The sequence below is a fragment of the Tenrec ecaudatus genome, chromosome 8, assembly GCF_050624435.1.
Source record: "Tenrec ecaudatus isolate mTenEca1 chromosome 8, mTenEca1.hap1, whole genome shotgun sequence".
Classification (NCBI taxonomy): Eukaryota; Metazoa; Chordata; class Mammalia; order Afrosoricida; family Tenrecidae; genus Tenrec; species Tenrec ecaudatus.
Window position 1 is genome coordinate 100006092 of NC_134537.1, and position 17115 is coordinate 100023206.

The 17115-nt window shown below is 44.7% G+C and overlaps 2 pseudogenes; both read right to left on the minus strand.

The window, feature by feature from the left end:
- Positions 1 to 10069: 10069 nt before the first annotated feature.
- Positions 10070 to 10573, minus strand: LOC142454430 (dual specificity protein phosphatase 23 pseudogene; annotated as a pseudogene).
- Positions 10574 to 15661: 5088 nt separating this feature from the next.
- LOC142455492 (small ribosomal subunit protein uS5 pseudogene) lies at positions 15662 to 16554 on the minus strand (annotated as a pseudogene).
- Positions 16555 to 17115: the final 561 nt, after the last annotated feature.

The window sequence follows — 17115 nt, forward strand, 5'->3', positions numbered from 1 at the left end:
CCCTTCCCCCCACAAAGCGTAATGATGCCCCGGACAAAATGGGGAACAAGTGTGTGTGTGTGTGCACTTGACCTGGCCAAGGGGGAACCTAAGAGAACGACCGCGTGCTGCTGCCGCACCTGTGTTACCTGGTTCGATCCCCACCTCAACCCTATGGGTAGCAATCCTGATCGCGGTGAGGAAACCGAGACTGGGAGACGTTAAGTAATTTGCTGTGAGTCCCACAGTTGGTAAATGTCAGGTCTCGCAAGTTCCGAAGCCGCCCTGCCGGGGCGGAGAGAAACATTTAAATATACACAACCTTGGAGACTTAGAAATGGAGTAGATTCCCACCGTGATTCTGATGCAAATGCCGTTAATGAGGCTTGAGCCCGGCAAAGCTTCGAGAAAGAAAAAGGCTTAAGAAGACCCCTGGGGTTCTTTTTCTTTTTTAATCATTTTATTGGAGGCTCGTACAACTCTTGTTACAAACTATACATCAATTGTATCTGACATATTCGTACATAGATTCCATCGTTCTTTTCTAGACAGTTACCTTCCACTGAGTCCCCCAGGGATCGTTGTTTCTTCTTGTTTAAAAAAATCATTTTATGACGGGCTCATACAACGCTTATCACAATCCATATGTACATCAATGTGTAAAGCCCATCTGTACATTCATTGCCCTCATCATTTTCAAAACATTTGTTCTCCACTGAAGCCCCTGACATCAGCTCCTCATCCCCCCACCCCCACACCCAGGTCCTTTAAGAACTGTCCTGTGTTCAGGAAGAGTGCCTGCCTGGGAGGCAGATCCCGAACTGGAGAAGGAAAAATTGCTAACAATTGCTAGATCTGAAGCCACCACGCCTGCTGGGAGAAGGGACCTGGGAACCAGATGGGCCGAAGGAAGGCAGAGCACACGCCCCCAAAGTACCAGTAACGAAACCACACGTTTCCTCTTCCAGTTTGGTTGCTGAAGCAAGAAATGAGCCACACCGTTTTCTCAGGTTGACAGGGGGTGGGGGGGGGGGGGGGTGGAAGGGTGGACGGTGTACAAAATACTGTGCTTTCAATTATTGCACTTTGAGGAAGGACACAAGAAAGAATGAAAAATACACATGACCATTGCACCCCCATGAAGATTTGTATTACCCCAAAATTGTATTCTAAATAGCATGTTCTCTTTTGGTGCCAGACGGCCTGTGTTTGAATCCCAGTTCTAGCTCTGAAATGCAGGCAAACTACTGAACCTCTCGGTGCCTCCGTTTCTAAATTGGAAAGTCTGGGTTGCTATGAGAAGGAAATGAGCTACAAATTCATCAAGTGTTTAGATTACTGCTGAATATGAAGTCGGTGCTATGTACATGTTTTTAAGTTTAAAAATCAGATTATGGATTTTGGTGTGAAAAGGGAACAAAACTCTATCCAGCTCTGAGCAAATAAGACTGGAACTGGTGGTTTACAGTATTAGCAGTGAGGTAAAAGTCTCAGATTTCATGGTATGTTTCATATTAAAACCCATAAAACTCTCCTCCCCCTCCCCTTGAGGCTTGCCTGAGTCACGCAGGCACTGAGCCACAAATATGTTCTGAGCACTACTGTATTGGATGCCTGGGAGGCAAAGAGAAATGAAAGGCCTCTGATCTCTTTAAGAGGAAACAAGTATAACCGAGAGAAGGTTGAGGCAGCCCTGTACCCAGGCACGAGGTGCCAGGAGAATGGCAGTCTTCAGAGGAGAAAAGAAATACCGCTGTGGGCTGGGAATCTCAAAGAGGGGCCTGGCTTTGACCTGGGCCCGAGAAGATTACGGTGGGGAGGGTAAACCTGTATTGAGTTAGCCCCGCTTAGGACTCTGGCTAGGACCTGTCCCCAGAGCCGTGGTGTTGCTAACTGCAAGGTCGGCCCATGGAAACCACCAGCGGCTCCACAGGAGAAAGATGAGGCTTTTTGCTCTCATTAAATACTTACAGCCTAAGCAGTCTTAAGGAGCAGGCCTAGTCCAATTGACACCACCGCCGCCACCACCACCACCACCACCACCACCACCGTCACCACCACCGTCGACCTCCCTACGCACCACAAAGCCGGTGTCAGTGGAAGCTGTGCTTTGCTCTGTACCACTTTTGCCATTTCTTGTCAGACACATTTTGAAAATGTTTCCATTGCCTGTTTGTTTTTATGTTTTGGGGTTTATTTGGGGTTTTGTTTTTTCAGTGTAATAAGCCAGCATTGCTATGTGAAAATGTGGCTCTACCAAGTGGAAAGAAATGCCAAAAAAGTATATTTCGGATCAGCCACTTTCTTTTTAAAGTTCATTTTATTGGGGGCTCTTACAGCTCTTATAACAATCCATACATGAACTGTATCAAGCATATTTGTACATACGTTGCCATCATCATTTTCTAAACATTTCCTGTCTGCTTGAGCCCTGAGTTTCAGCTCCTCCTTTTTCCCCTCCCTCACCTCCTCCCATACATATCAGCCATTTTCAACCCCTTTGTTGTATAAATGCAAATTTAAAAGCTCAACAATTTGCTCAAAGTTTTGCAGCTAGTTGGTGGCCAAAGTTGGTTCTAAAACTCAAGTTAAATACCCCAAGTCTTCCAGTGTTGCCATAGAAACCTTTCCAGTGAAAGGTTCTGGCTCAGGCCTGAGAATCTTATCAAAACCATGATATTCCACTCTGACCATTTATGCACTTTCCCTTCATTTTCAATATTAAGGGCCAGTAACTATGTGACTCATTAACCTTCAGTAGACCAGTCAGTGAAGCCCCCAGGGGAACTGCATTGTTCTCTGTCCTCAGAGACACTGATTATATAAGCACCGAGCTGCAGCTGGGGAGAGTGTGCAGCTGGGGACTGAAGAGGACAAGGTCAATAGCTTGATTCCGGGGCAGGCCAGTTAATTTTGCCGAGATGAACTGCTGCAAGGCCACAGATAATAAATACATCCTCGTTCTAGCTGATCCGTTTGTGTTGCTGTGTGCCGTCAGCTCAGTCTGACTCAAGCAACCCTATAGGACAGGGTAGGATGTGTCTCCATCGGCTTTTCAATGCTGTAATCTTTATGACAACACATTGCCACGTCTTTGTCTTCGCTGAGCAGAAGGGGGAGTTCAACGTGAGCTTTCCCTTAACAGCTGAGCGCGTAACTGCCTCACCACCAGAGTTCCTGGATCACTTACTAAGGAATTGCTATTGGCCTTAGTAACAAAACCTGCGCAGCTCTGTACCGCCCACTTCTAGAAAACGCCTCATCCTGTTCTATTCCGTTTTACTCCGTCAACAATTATCTGCACCACTTAAAATTCTCCTCTCACACGTTTATTTGCTAGATGTACTGACTGAAAGCTAATCTCTTTCAAGGTTGCATTGTATTACCTCATGTAAGCCTCACAACCACCCTGGGAGGAGGCTACTATTGTTGCTCTGTTTTTTATTTTAGCCGGGAGACAAACGGAGGTACTCTGCCGCTAGAGCGCTGTCAGAACCACTGAGCGGTGCTGATAGATGCCACGTTAGACCTTGTCAGGGACACCACATCCAAGCTCGCCGTCATCCAGTCGATTCTGCCTCTAATAACCTTATGGGACAGGTTAGAACTGCCCCCGTGGGTTTCCACCGAGCGGCTGGTGGTTTCAAACGGCTGACCATGTGGTTAGCAGTCTAGTCATAACTCCTACACCACCAGGGCTCTTGTGAAGGATACAGAAAGGGGAAGAGAGAAAAGCAAAAACTGGCATCTTTCCTGTCCACCTTTTTTATCTTTATCATCACTTAGAATCTTTATTCCATTTTACCTAGCAATTGCACATGCAAGGATATCCTACAGGAAGACATATGGGTGGGTGGTGGTGGTGGTGGTGGTGGAGGTGGTGGTGGTGGTGGTGGTGGTGGTGGTGGTGGTGGTGGTGGTGGTGGTGGTGGTGGTGGTGTGTGTGTGTGTGTGTGTGTGTGTGTTAGAGTCATGGTAGCATCTATAATATGGTAAACATTGGAAATCACTCATGCCCACCAATAAGAGATTGAACAGGTAAATCTAGAGGGCTTCAATAAGTTCAAGGGGAAAAAATTCATAGTTTTCCATTCCGGTTCCCCACAAATTCTTTTAAGCTCCCTCATATTGGTATAGCCATATACTCTTAAACTATGCAGTTGTTAGAAAAGCTGAGGTCAAACTGTATGTGTAAAATACTAGACAGATTAAGTTGAGGTTAAAGGACATGTGTACATTGGATAAATAAAAAGTACTCTTATTACATGAAAAGTTATAGGAGAATGTATCACACACGGTTAACCTCAGGTTGCTATAATAGTGGAGTTTTCATTTTATAAGAGATGTATTTCTGTAATGTTTAAGCTTTACAACCAAATGCATACATTTGGTTATTTGAAAAAGGACAAATTATGCACAATTTTAATTTTTAAATATATTTCCAGAATTATATTAACACTTTGGTGTCATTTTATTATTTCTATATTGCAGAGTGATATTCTAGAGCAAATGTGCATTCAAACAGGAAGGGTTCAGACCTAGTTTAAGACATGATTACCTATTGGAAAGAGAGCTCTGAATGAGGTGGGCTGGTGATGCGGATAATAATTGATTGAACCTTTACTCAAGGTTTTGGGCATATTATTGTTTGAACATGTTTTTATTACATTTGGACAGATTAAAATGTTTAGAAAAATATATTTTTTCAGTAAATAATAATAATAGGAATCTGAATTTTCTAGTTGAAGGGGCAAAAGTGGTTATATACAATGGCATATGTTTTATGTATATTCTTTTCTTATATATAAATCACTTTATTAGGGGTTCTTACAGCTCTTATAACAAGCACAATTTTAATTTTAAAGTGTAAAACTCTATAAGAAATACAACCACATTGAACCTGACAAGGAGCCTCTCCTTTAGTATGGGAGCAATATAACGCAAATGGAAATAACAATCAGAAAAGTGAGACACACAGGGAGAGCAGAAAATTCCACAGGAAAACCACATGCAGCTGGGATTGAGGAAACATAAGTGATTTTGACAAGGATCTTAAAGGTGAGATGTTGACCCTCCAAAGTAGGGGTGGGAGGGGGTCAGGGTGAGAGTAGGTGGATTCTACATACAGAGAATGGCAAGGTCAAAGTATGGAGGCAGGGAGACAGGGGATCGATTCAGGGAAGCTTGACAGGTCAGTTCAACTGGATCAGGGCAGGACCTATAAGAGATTTGCATGGAGAGGAAAATGGGGTAGAAAGGTAGCTGGAGGATCTTCTATTATCATTTTTATAGGTATGTATTATTATTTTAAGATCATTTTTTATTTTTTAATAAATCTTTTTATTGGGGCTCATACAACTCTTATCACAATCCATACATACATCAATTGAGCAAAGCACCCTTATACATTCGTTGCACTCGTCATTCTCAAAATTCGCCTTCCACTTGGGTTCCTGGAATCAGCTCGGTTTCCTTTTTTTTCCCCTCCCCCTCCCTCCCCCTGCTCCCTTAATAGTTTATAAATAATTATTTTATCTTATCTTACATTGCCCGGCATCTCCCCTCACCCACCTTCCCATTGCCCATCTCCCGGAGAGGAGGTTACATATAGATCTCCAAGATCAGTTCTCCCTTATTTTAAGATCATTTTATTGGGGGCTCATACAGCTCTTATCACAATCCATACATACATACATCAATTGTGTAAACCACATTTGTACATTCATTGCCCTCATCATTCTCAAAATGTTTGCTCTCCACTTAAAACCCCTGGCATCAGTTCCTCATTTTTCCCCTCTGTCCGCCCCCCGCCCTCCCTCATGAACCCTTGATAATTTATAAATTATTTTGTCATATCTTGCCCTGTCCGACATCTCCCTTCACCCACTTTTCTGTTGCCCGTCCCCCAGTGAGGAGGTTATATGCAGATACTTTGTAATTGGTTCCCCCTTTCTACCCCACCTTCCCTCCATCCTCCCAGTATCCCCACTCTCAGCACTGGTCCTGAAGGGATCATCTGTCCTGGGTTCCATGTGTCTCCAGTTCCTATCTGTACCAGTGTACATCCTCTGGTCTAGCCAGATTTGTAAGGTAGAATTGGGATCATGATAGTGGGGGAGGAGGAAGCATTTAGGAACTAGAGAAAAGTTGTATGTTTCATTGTTGCTACACTGCACCCTGACTGGCTCATCTCCTCCTCACGACCCTTCTGTAAGGGGATGTTCAGTTGCCTACAGATGGGCGTTGGGTCTCCACCCCGCACTCCCACTCATTCACAATGATACGATTTTTTGTTCTGATGCTGCCTGATACCTGATCCCTTCAACACCTCGTGATTGAACAGGCTGGTGTGCTTCTTCCATGTGAGCTTTGTCGAAAAGCATTTTCTTTCTACCTGAGCCCTTGCTATCAGCTCTTCTTTCTATCCTCCCTTCCCCTCCCACCGATGTGACCTCTTGATACATTATTATTTTTATATCTTACACTGACAGCTGTCTCCTTTCCCCTGTAGTTTCTTCCCCCCTCCTTTCCCTACCGTCCCCCTACCCCCTGGAACTGCTGCTCCGATTTCTGTTCCCGAGGGATTTAGCTGACCTGCAGTTAATACTTACGGCCAAACCAGCTGCTGTTGACTCTGTTCATGGCAACCCTAAAGGTGTTTCGGTAGAACTGTGCTCTCCATACCTGGTTGTTCAAAAGTGGATGGCCAGGCCTTTCTTCCAAGGCACCTCTGGGTAGACTCAAACCTCTGGCGTTTGGATTAGCAGCTAAGCTTCTGAACCAGGTGTACCACCCAGGAACTCCCTATATGAGGTTTAAAGAGAAACTGAAGATTTTTGAGCAAGGAAATGATACAATCCTAAAAGAGGAAGCAGCAGTTTCACAGTAACTGCATCATGCCAGGCATTAAGGCATGGACCCTAGCACCAGGCTTCCTGGTTTTGACTCCTGGTTCTGTGGCTAATTAGTCAACTAACTAATTTTATACCATTATTGGGACTGAATCAATTATTGTTTGTAAGGCACACAGTAAGCTCTGAGTATGTCTTCATTTTTTGCAGTCTCTAAAAGCTTTGTATTGGGGGACGAACAACAGAAAAGTGGGTGATGGGAGACAGTGGACAATGTAAGATATGAAAATAATAATTTATAAATTATCAAGGGTTCATGAGGGAGGGAGGGAAAATGAGGAGCTGATACCAAGGGCTCAAGTAGAGGAAAAATGCTTTGAAAATGATGATGCCATCATATGTACAAATGTGCTTAACACAATGGGTGAATGTACGGATTGTGATAAGAGCTATAAGAGCCCCCAATAAATGTATTTAATTTTAAAAAAATGAAAGATAAAGCTTTGTATTAAAAATTTTTATTAAAATCTTTGCATTTGATTTGAAACCTGTAAAGGGCTAATGTTAAGTGATGTATTACTGTCGTTCCTTCCCATGCTCACAGAATTATAGATCATTCATCTCCATGACAGAAGTGGGAGGATGTAGGTTGTAAGCAAATAGACACATCGCCAATCAGGAGCTGAGTCCATGATTCTAGACCCTGGTTCAGCGACCCCTGGCCCAGCATTATCTCCCAGCCCAGTCTCAAAGGTTAGGAACAGAACAAACAGTAAGTGGAAAGAACACAGAAAACATTCGAAGAGATAACAATAAAGGCCCCCCCAGAAGAGAAAGACAAAAGAAACAAAGCTCTCTGTTGGCACAGCTGAAACTCTGTAAAGTCAAACTTGCAAACAGGGAGCGGAGATCAAATACACACCCACCAAACTGATTTCCCAGGAAAGGAAATTGGAAAACATCATTCATTATACTGCTAAAGCTGAACCCTAACATCAGCCTGCAAGCTGAGCATGCACCCGACCCCATGAAACAGCAGTCAACTAGCCAGATGCACCGTTTCCATTGATTCCTGCTGGCTTACATTGTATGTGTCAGTTTCATAAGTGCAGTGCAAAGCTAGGACTCCTACGTCCCCTGCAGTGCCCTGTGATTACATGGAAAGATCTGTGGCAGCCGAGAGAGAGAATGCCTTGGATCTGTGACCACGTTTCAGCACTATATTTAACTGCATTTGTGCTTGCACTAGTTACATAATCCACTTCCACAGCACGGAGCCCCCATGTGTTGTTGTGAGATGATTCCGACTCGTAGTGCGTGCAAAGGAAACTGCCCCAGAGGGCTTTCAAGTCTGTGACCCCTGGGAAGCAGATTGCCAGCCCGTCTCTGAGAGATGCCTCTTGAGTAGGTTTAAATGGACAACTTCTCAGCTTCTAGACCAACATTAAACTGTTTTCACCACCCAGGAACCATGAACTCACATATGGACTACTATCAGTAGTACTTGTGGGTTACGATAAATTACAGCCATTAGCTGGAATCAATTCTATCCATTTTCTTCCAGGAGATGCCCATAGTAGCCCAGGAAGAGGACTTACTTTTACGGCAGTGGCTCTCCACAGAAGCCTGGTGCTCGACCTGCTGAAAACAAACAGAAAAGGCGTATTTGGACGAGTGGGTTTTATGCTCTGCTGGTAGGAGCCCTGCTGGTGCAGTGGTTATGTGTTAAGCTGTGATCCTCAAGGCCTGCAGTTTGAAACCACTACCCCATTCCATGGGAGCAAGACACAGCTGAGAGTCACTGTTCTGGAAACTCACAGAGACAGTTCTACTCTGCCCTATAAGGTTACTATGAGTCGGCATCAACTTGCTAGTTTTGTTTGGTTATTTTGTTATTAGGAAGTACATGCATACAGCACAAAGTATAAAAAGGTATAACAGAGTAACAGTGAAAAGCAAGTGTTTCCTCCAGAAATAAGCCAGGCATGTGTCTATTTAAAAATAAAAATACTCCGTTTTGCTAAACCAAACCAAACTTGCTGCCATTGAGTCTGTGCCAATCCGCAGCGGCCTCTAGGATAGGGTAGAACCGCCTCTCTGCGTCTCAGAGACCTACCGTAACCGTGGAGGGACGAAGACGCCCCTCGGTCTCTGGCTGAGAGGCTGGTGCTTTGGAACCACCGAGCTTGCAGACTGCAGCGCAAAACATAAGCACTTCGCTACCAGGGCTGCTTCCTCAGTTTGGCCAGGACTTGTTTATTTCTGGCTTTGTGAATTTTCTTTAATTAGCATGTACAAATATCATTTTGAGTAGAGAGGAAAAATGTTGTTTCTACAAGTGACTATACAGTTTTTATTTCAACAGGACCTCCAAATTCACAGCTACGTAGTGATAAGACACCATTTTAAAATACCTCTCAGTGTGAGTATATATATATTTTTTTTTGCCAGAAAAATTTAGTCTGTTTTGTAACCATTCACGTTAAATTATCCACCACTGGAAAAGACACCCCAAACCTGATTGGCAGTCTGAACCCTGAGTACTAACGAACTCATCCTGAGTCACTGGAGACAGGTAATTTGCACAGAATTCTTCTTTCACGGCTCGCCATCATTTATGTGATGATTCCACATGCCTATCAGACAATATTAAGCTTACGGTTTGTGCTCGTCTGGAGACTTAAATCCTGTCCAATTAATGCCTTCGTTTTGCAATGAAACAATAGCATACTGAATGTGTCCTTACGCCGCCGACTTCTTAATGATGTGGTGGGTGCTCTAATTAGATCAATGGTCACATGTGCCTTCCAGTGACTGAAGATGTCACAGTGCTGGCATGGGGCAAAGACACCTGCAGGAACACGACCTGCATCCAGAAGTGTCCCTCCTGGCAATTTCACCTGTACAACAGAATGTCAAACTTCGAAGGCCAGAAGGGAAAGGCTACCGACTAGCTAAAAATCTCTTTTGGGAAAACCTTTCTGAGGCTTATAGACAATGACTGAATACCTCACTTTATTTTTTTATTATTATTTTTTGGTTCTTCTAAGTCATTTATTTAAGGAATAACAGGGGGAACCCCCACTTCAGTGGGGCCCCAGCCATCCCTTCCTTTGGATCTGCCAGCAGAGATGGTTGCTTCATTCTCGAGAGCCAGTTGGGAGCTGGGGGCTGAATTCCTTTAGTTGGCTTCTGTCTCTCTGGCGCCATCGACCTCTAAGTCGGACTAAATGGTTGGTGCCCAGGCCCCCTATTCAGTTCACTGGTAGAACTGGAAGACTGCTTTCTCCTGCTCATAGGTCTCAATGGAGCCGGGTCGAAGGCGCCGGATTTCAGCAATGGCATCTCCTGCAGTCGATCTGCGCTCCTTTACTAGGTAACAGGCAAGCATGGTGCCAGTGCTGCCAAAGCCCAGGGCACAATGCACGGCCACTGCCTCTTCCCGGGCGTTGGCCTCGTCCACAATTTGCAGGAAGAAGTCGATCTGGTAGGGGGCCGGCGGGCAGAAGTCCACTATGCGCAGCTTGTGCAGGGTGAGGTTGGAGCTGTCGCTGTAAGGTGACTTGCGATCTGTCAGGGACACCAGGTGCTGCACACCCTGCTCCCACAGGAACTGGTAGTGGGCTGGGTGCCGCGGCAGTGCCAGCCCCGCCAGCCGGCCTGGGAGCACCCACGAGAAGTTGGAAGGCTCCATACACATCGCTGGCCGGGTCCACTCCAGGACCACGTGATGCCTGAAGCCCGCCTGGTGACTACGACCCGCTGTGCGAATACCTCACTTTAAAAGGTTCTCTCAAACCATTTCCAAGCCCCTCGCAGGTGACACTTTCAGAAGAAGATTGAAGGGTAACTGGCTCTATCCAGTTTATTTCAATGTCCATCGGCTAAGAAAAAAAGTTTAAAAGCATCCCTAAGAGTTATATGCACTCAAGAAACTCATCATTCTTGGCAATGACCTTGGACAGAAAGAAGTGGTCCGAGTTTAGCAATGCCTGTGTTGGGGGTGGTGTGGGGTGTCACCTAAAGTTTTGCTATAAGAGTGATGGGGTGACTGAGAGGTAACTTACAAGTCACTTGTGCTCTTTTATATTTTTGAGTGTTTGTATCATGTGCATTATGGACCTAAATAAAAAACGACTTCTGGTCGTTCAAGGTCCATAGCAAAGATTTCTGTCTGTAAGTCCAACATCATACACTGATACCACAAGGAGATCTCACCACACACCTATCAGATAGCTAAAATGAACAGAAATAAACACACAAACTGTGACAACATTGACTGCTGTCGAGGACGCAGAGAAACTAGATGATTCATACTTTGCTGGTAGGAACACAAGGTAATATCCCACCTCTGGCAATTTCTGAAAACGTTAACTGTGCAGCCAGCTTAGGATCCAGTAACTGTACTCAACATTTATCTCAGAGAAATGAAAGCCTAGATTCACAACAAACCCTGTCCCCGAATGCTCATAGTGGCCTTGCACGTAATAGTCTAAATAAAAGACGAAGCCACCCAGACGGTCTTCAGCTGGAGAACAGTTAAACTGCAGCACATCCATATCATTTTTACACACCATCTTGAGATGACAGAATTGTAGGCAGGGAGAAGGCGGGTGGGCGGGCTAAAGAAGGGGGAGGGGCAGGAGGGAAGTGGGCGTGGCTCTAAAGGTCTGTGTTTTGACAGCATCTTCCCCATCCCCTTGGTTGCAAAGTTGCCTGGGTATGCGCCCAGCATGCGAGAGTGAGACTGGGAGACCGAGACCAAGGGGACAGGGCCTCTGGAATCCTTTCCTGTGCACGTCCAGGGATCTTACAATGTAAAAGTGAATTTAAAAGTTGAAGCTAAAAACATATTGGGAATGTTAACCTATCAGCAGAGATAGATGAGCTATTTTTAAGAATCACTTGTGGTGACACATATCCTCCTTTGCCTCAGTTATCTGTGAGTCCCACACGCTGGTTAGGCAGTTTCGCATTTGGTGGCTGGCAGTTCTTCAACTGCGGTCAGCTGGCGTTCATTTTCGTACTACTGACATGAAGAGCATTCCTCCCGCCTCAACTGCTGTGACCCCTTACAACACTTCCCTGGGTGGAGGGGACAGGGGACAGGGAAGAAGGAGAAGGGAGGAGAAGAAGAAGACGTTTCATTACTTAGAGAAACTCCACCAGAACCTCCCCTGACCTGTAACAATGTCACTCTGCTGTGATAAGGTGTGTGTCAGTTTAGGTTGGATTATTTCAATTAGTTACCATAAATTCTCCACTGTGGCTCCTTATACGCAGAAGGTGACAAGTAAACATTACAGTGGAAGTCCCTTGGAAGGCAGCTTGTAATTATATGTTACTGAGTACACCACCCAATGATGGCCACTGGAACGTAACTGCATATTCTTGAAATAGTTCAGCCGCAAGAGCTAGAGGCAGATTTATTTCTGGTTTCTCCAATTTAAGCCCTGGTGCCATGACCCTGTACCTCCCACCCAGTGCAAAGTAGATGGGCTTTGAAGTAAGGTAAAATGAGCTTTGGACTGGGACTCTTCTGAAGTGGAGGTAGACTAAAACCTACAATTTTTATTATTTGTAATTGTAAAGTACTGGGGGGGGGGGGGAATGATACTCTGACTGTGAGCAGAGATGTCAGTAAGAATGTTATATAAGGTCTTCAAACATGTGCTCTGCCCACCCCTTACAAAGGCTGGCAAAGCTGTGTGACTGTTCACATATTTCAAATTGCCATCTGTAACTTTTCATTACAGGCTTAAATGGCTGTTAATAATGTAGCCTTCCGATGGCATTATGTCCTCAAATAAAACTGTTACATCACCCTTTTAAAGGTAGCCAATGGAATCCAAGTACTATGGTCATTTGACACCTAACCATCATTCTTTTTTTTTTAATGAGTAGGCAGTTCTTTAAGTTTCAGAAATGTTAAATAATTTCTCTCACTCTTCAAACTATATTTTAATTCCATTTCCCCTAAGGAAATCTATCTAACAATCATACATTTTTATACTTAAACAGCTTTTCTTGATTACTCTGTCTGATTTATCTGAAATAATGCATATTAAATACAAATGTATCATTTAAAAAACTGTGAATATAGACTCAACATGTTTAAAAACAATTTTTAAATTATTATTGCTAGGAACAGCCTATGTGTGTATTTTATTCATTATAAACATAAAACAGTAAAATGTTATTGGAAAATCTCTTCTTGAGACTAATGAGGAAAAGGTGTTAAGTACATGTACTTGTATAGAAATACTTATGTCTCTGTCCATGTACCAGGACATCGTGCTCAGTAAAGTAGCGGGTGGGCACACGAGAGGAAGCCCTGGAATGACAAGGATTAACACAATGACGGCAACACTGCGTGCAAACATAACAATTGTGAGGATGGCACAGGACCTGGCAAGGTTCCTTTTGTTGTTCACAGGGTCGCCATGAGTCAGAACCAACTCATCGAGCACCTAACAACACCTCTATGTCTAAGTCTGTATGAATACATGTACCCCAGACTCACTGCCATTGAATCCATACTGATTCATAGCAACCCATGAGACAGGGAGAACTGCCTCTGTGTTTCTGAGACGGTAGCTGTTTATGGAAGTAGAAAGCCCATCTTCCCCCCCCCCCCCGCCCCCATGAAGGGCTTGCTGAACTTGCAGGTTGTCGCCCAACTTGTAACCACTGCACTAACAGGGCTCCCCGGGCTCCTTTGTTAACTTCACATGAAACTCGCGGCCACAGAATCTATTTTGAGTCATGGCGACCATAAATCTCCACAGGGCAGAGCCCTAATCTTCTCCTACCAAGTGGCTGGTGGGTCTAACCCACTGACTGAACTCATTGTGCCACCAGAGGTGCTTGGCTCGTGCAGGCGGATCCGTCAATTTAAGGAACCCTTTGAAGGTGGAGCGCACCATTAAGCCCTTGGCTGCAGTCCAAAAGGTTGCCAATATGAGCCCACCTGTAACAGTTCTGGAAAGACTTGGTGCGGTGAAGAGCCATTCACTGACATCCAGTCAATGCTGGCTCCTAGTTACCCCCTGCGGGGTTCCAAGATGGTAACTGTTGCCAGGAACAGAAAGCCCGCCTTCTCCTAAGGAGCTGCTGGTGGTTTCAAACTGCCAAACATGAGATCACAGCCTCATGCATAACCACCACACCACCAAAGCTCCCATTACAGCGAAAGAAACTATGAGGCAGCTCAAGTCTTCCATATGGAGTGACTATGGGTCAAAATCAACTAATGGCACCTTACAGCAATAGCAACATGCATCAATGAATATAACATCAATCACTTGAGCTGGGTTTAGCGTCACTATCCCTCACTTTTCTTTTTTTTCCCTCACTTTTCTGAAGCAAACTGGAAAGCCTTGTTTTAATAACTAGAAGGACCTGGAAAGAGTTTTGTTATGACCAGGTGCAGGGCTGAGGACAGGGCAGGAAATCTGGCACACATTTCTGCATTTGTGCCATCTGATGGGGCCCTGGAGTGACCACATCAATTAGCCAGCCCGTCTTTTCTAGAGAGAGTGAACTTTGTTTATTACCAGGGCCGTGTTTGGGAACGCCATTCAATTGTTTGAACTCCTTGAAGCCAAGTGATGACTACTACTTAGCTGTCTTCTCTCACACATTATTCTAAAGGTCTCAATGGACAACTCAATTGTAAAATACTTTGTATCTCCGTTCTAGGACATCCTCACTGTCTCAATGTAAACACAAATGTTTCTGATTGCTCCTTGCCTTGGGTCCTGGCCATTTTGTAACCCAGAGTAATGACTTCCTCTGATTTTCAGAAGTGGGCAGTGGCTGGTCCTCACTCTATCTCAACAGATCTGGAAACAGACTCCCTTCACTTGTGGACCTCTTAGAATGTTTGCATGGGTTGCTAACCAAGTCAGCAGTTCAACCTGCCAAGCCATCTGCTCTCCTACAAATTCAGAGTCTTGGAAACCCTAGCTAGTGCAGTGATAAGACTGAATGGGGGTGGGAGAAGATGGGGGGACATATGGGGGACTGATCCCAATGATCTACCTATAATACCCTCCAGGGCAATGGACAACATAAATGGGGGTGAAGGGAGACATTGGTCAGTGTAAGACATGAAAAAATAGTAATTTATAAATTATCAAGGGCTCATGGGGGAGGGAGGGGAAAAATGAGAAACTGATATCAAGGTCTTAAATAGAGAGAAAAGCTTTGAAAATGATAATGGCAAAAAATGTACAAATGTTCTTGACACAATAAGATGGATGGATGGATTGTGATAAGAGTTGTATGAACCCCCAATAAAATTATTTTTTAAAAAGACTGAATTGACTGAAAGACAGTGAGTTAGGTTTGCCCCAAGACTATGGTCCTGAGGCTCACTGAAGGTCTAAAACTGAACTCACCAACCCCAATCTCCTGTTAGAATAACTGACCGTTGAAGATCCATAGGATTTACTCCAGACAAAGCATTTACCCCAGACAAAGGACAGCAGATCAGGAAAGGAGGAGGGGTACAAATAGAAAACACAGGGGTCAGGGGTTGGGGATAAATGTTGGTACGTTGGTTGCAATGGATCAGTTGAAACAAAACATGGATGAATTGTTGAATGCAAAAATGCGGCTCTGCTCTGGAAACCTTCACCTACTTCACCAAAAGTTAATCAGTCAATCAAGTCTGCAAGTCCATTGTTTGAATATCACTGATATAATATCAAGTAAAAATGTTTTGGAAATGATGGCAACATATGTACAAATATGCTTGATTCAATTGATGTATGGAATGTTCTAAGAGCTGTATGAGCCCCCAATAAAATGTTTTTTGGGGGGGCAGGCTCAATTCACTTTATTACATTTTGTATAAAATTGACTATGTGGTAGCCACAGCTGGAGCCTGGGTCCTCTGCATGGAGACTCTGGTGTGGGTCTTCACACGATGGTGAGTGAATTCCTGGTAGGGAGACTTGGTGAACACTGTCTCTTTGCAGAGGTCAGGGGTCAGATAGCTGTAGGTCTTGGAGATGACATCAAAGGTGCCTTTGGCAAAGTTGCCCATGATGGCTGTGCAGCCCCTAGCCGACGTGTAGCAGTCATCAATCCCTGCCATCATCAGCAGTTTCTTGGGCACAGGGGCTGAGACGATGCCCGTGCCCCCGGGGGCAGGGATGAGTCTCACCAACACAGACCCACAGTGGCCGGTCACCTTGCAGGGGACCGTGTGGGGCTTGCCGATCTTGTTGCGCCAGTAGCCTCGCAGCACGGGGACAATGGACAGCTTAGCCAGGATGATGGCCCCTCGGATGGCGGTGGCAACTTCCTTGGAGCACTTGACACCCAGGCCAACTTGCCCATTGTAGTCCCCGATGGCAACGAAGGCCTTGAGCCTGGTGCGCTGGCCGGCTCGGATCTGCTTCTTCACAGGCATGATCTTCAGGACCTCGTCCTTGAGAGCCATCCCCAGGAAGAAGGCAGTGATCTCAGACTCCTTGATGGGCAGGGAGAACAGATAGATCGCCTCCAGGGATTTGAACTTCATGTCCTTGACCAGACGGCCCAGCTTGGTGACAGGGAGCCACTCCTTGTGTTCGGCTTTGCCTCCGAGAGCTCCGCAAGCTCTGCGGCCTCGTCCACTGCCCCGACCCCGACCCCGGCCGCGACCACGTCCTCGCAAGCCGCTGCCGAAGCCTCCGTGGAAGCTGCCGCGAGGTCCCCTGGAGTCATCCGCCATTTGGTGTTTTCTCGGAGAAGAAGCAAAATGATTTTTTTTAAAGGTGATTTAAAAAGAATTGCCTAAAATACCCAAAATTGCAATGTCAGATTTTTAGTGCTAAAAGGGATCTTCAAGATTATCAATCTTTAAAAAAAAAAAAAAGATTACTAATCTTAGAATTGCTAGATCTAGCAAATAAAAACACAGGATGCCAAATTACATTTTATTTTAAAATAAATGCAGTCTGTGTGTCTGTAATATTTGGGATACACTTACATTAAAAATGATAAGCGCTGCTAGAAAGCACATGTTTTGGGAATGATGACGGCAACAAATGTACAAATGTGCTTGACACAATGCAGGGATGGATGGATTATGATAAGAGTTGTACAAGCCCCCCAAAATGATTAAACATATATCGTGCTTAAATTTAATTGCTTAAATTAAATTTAATCCAAACCAACGTTTTTTAGAGCTGAGAGTGAGCCCTAGAAAGGATCTAGACTCTTACTTAAAAGGCCTTTGCAAAAAAATAAATAAATAAATTTTTAAAAAAAGACCTTTGCTTCTCTTCCTACT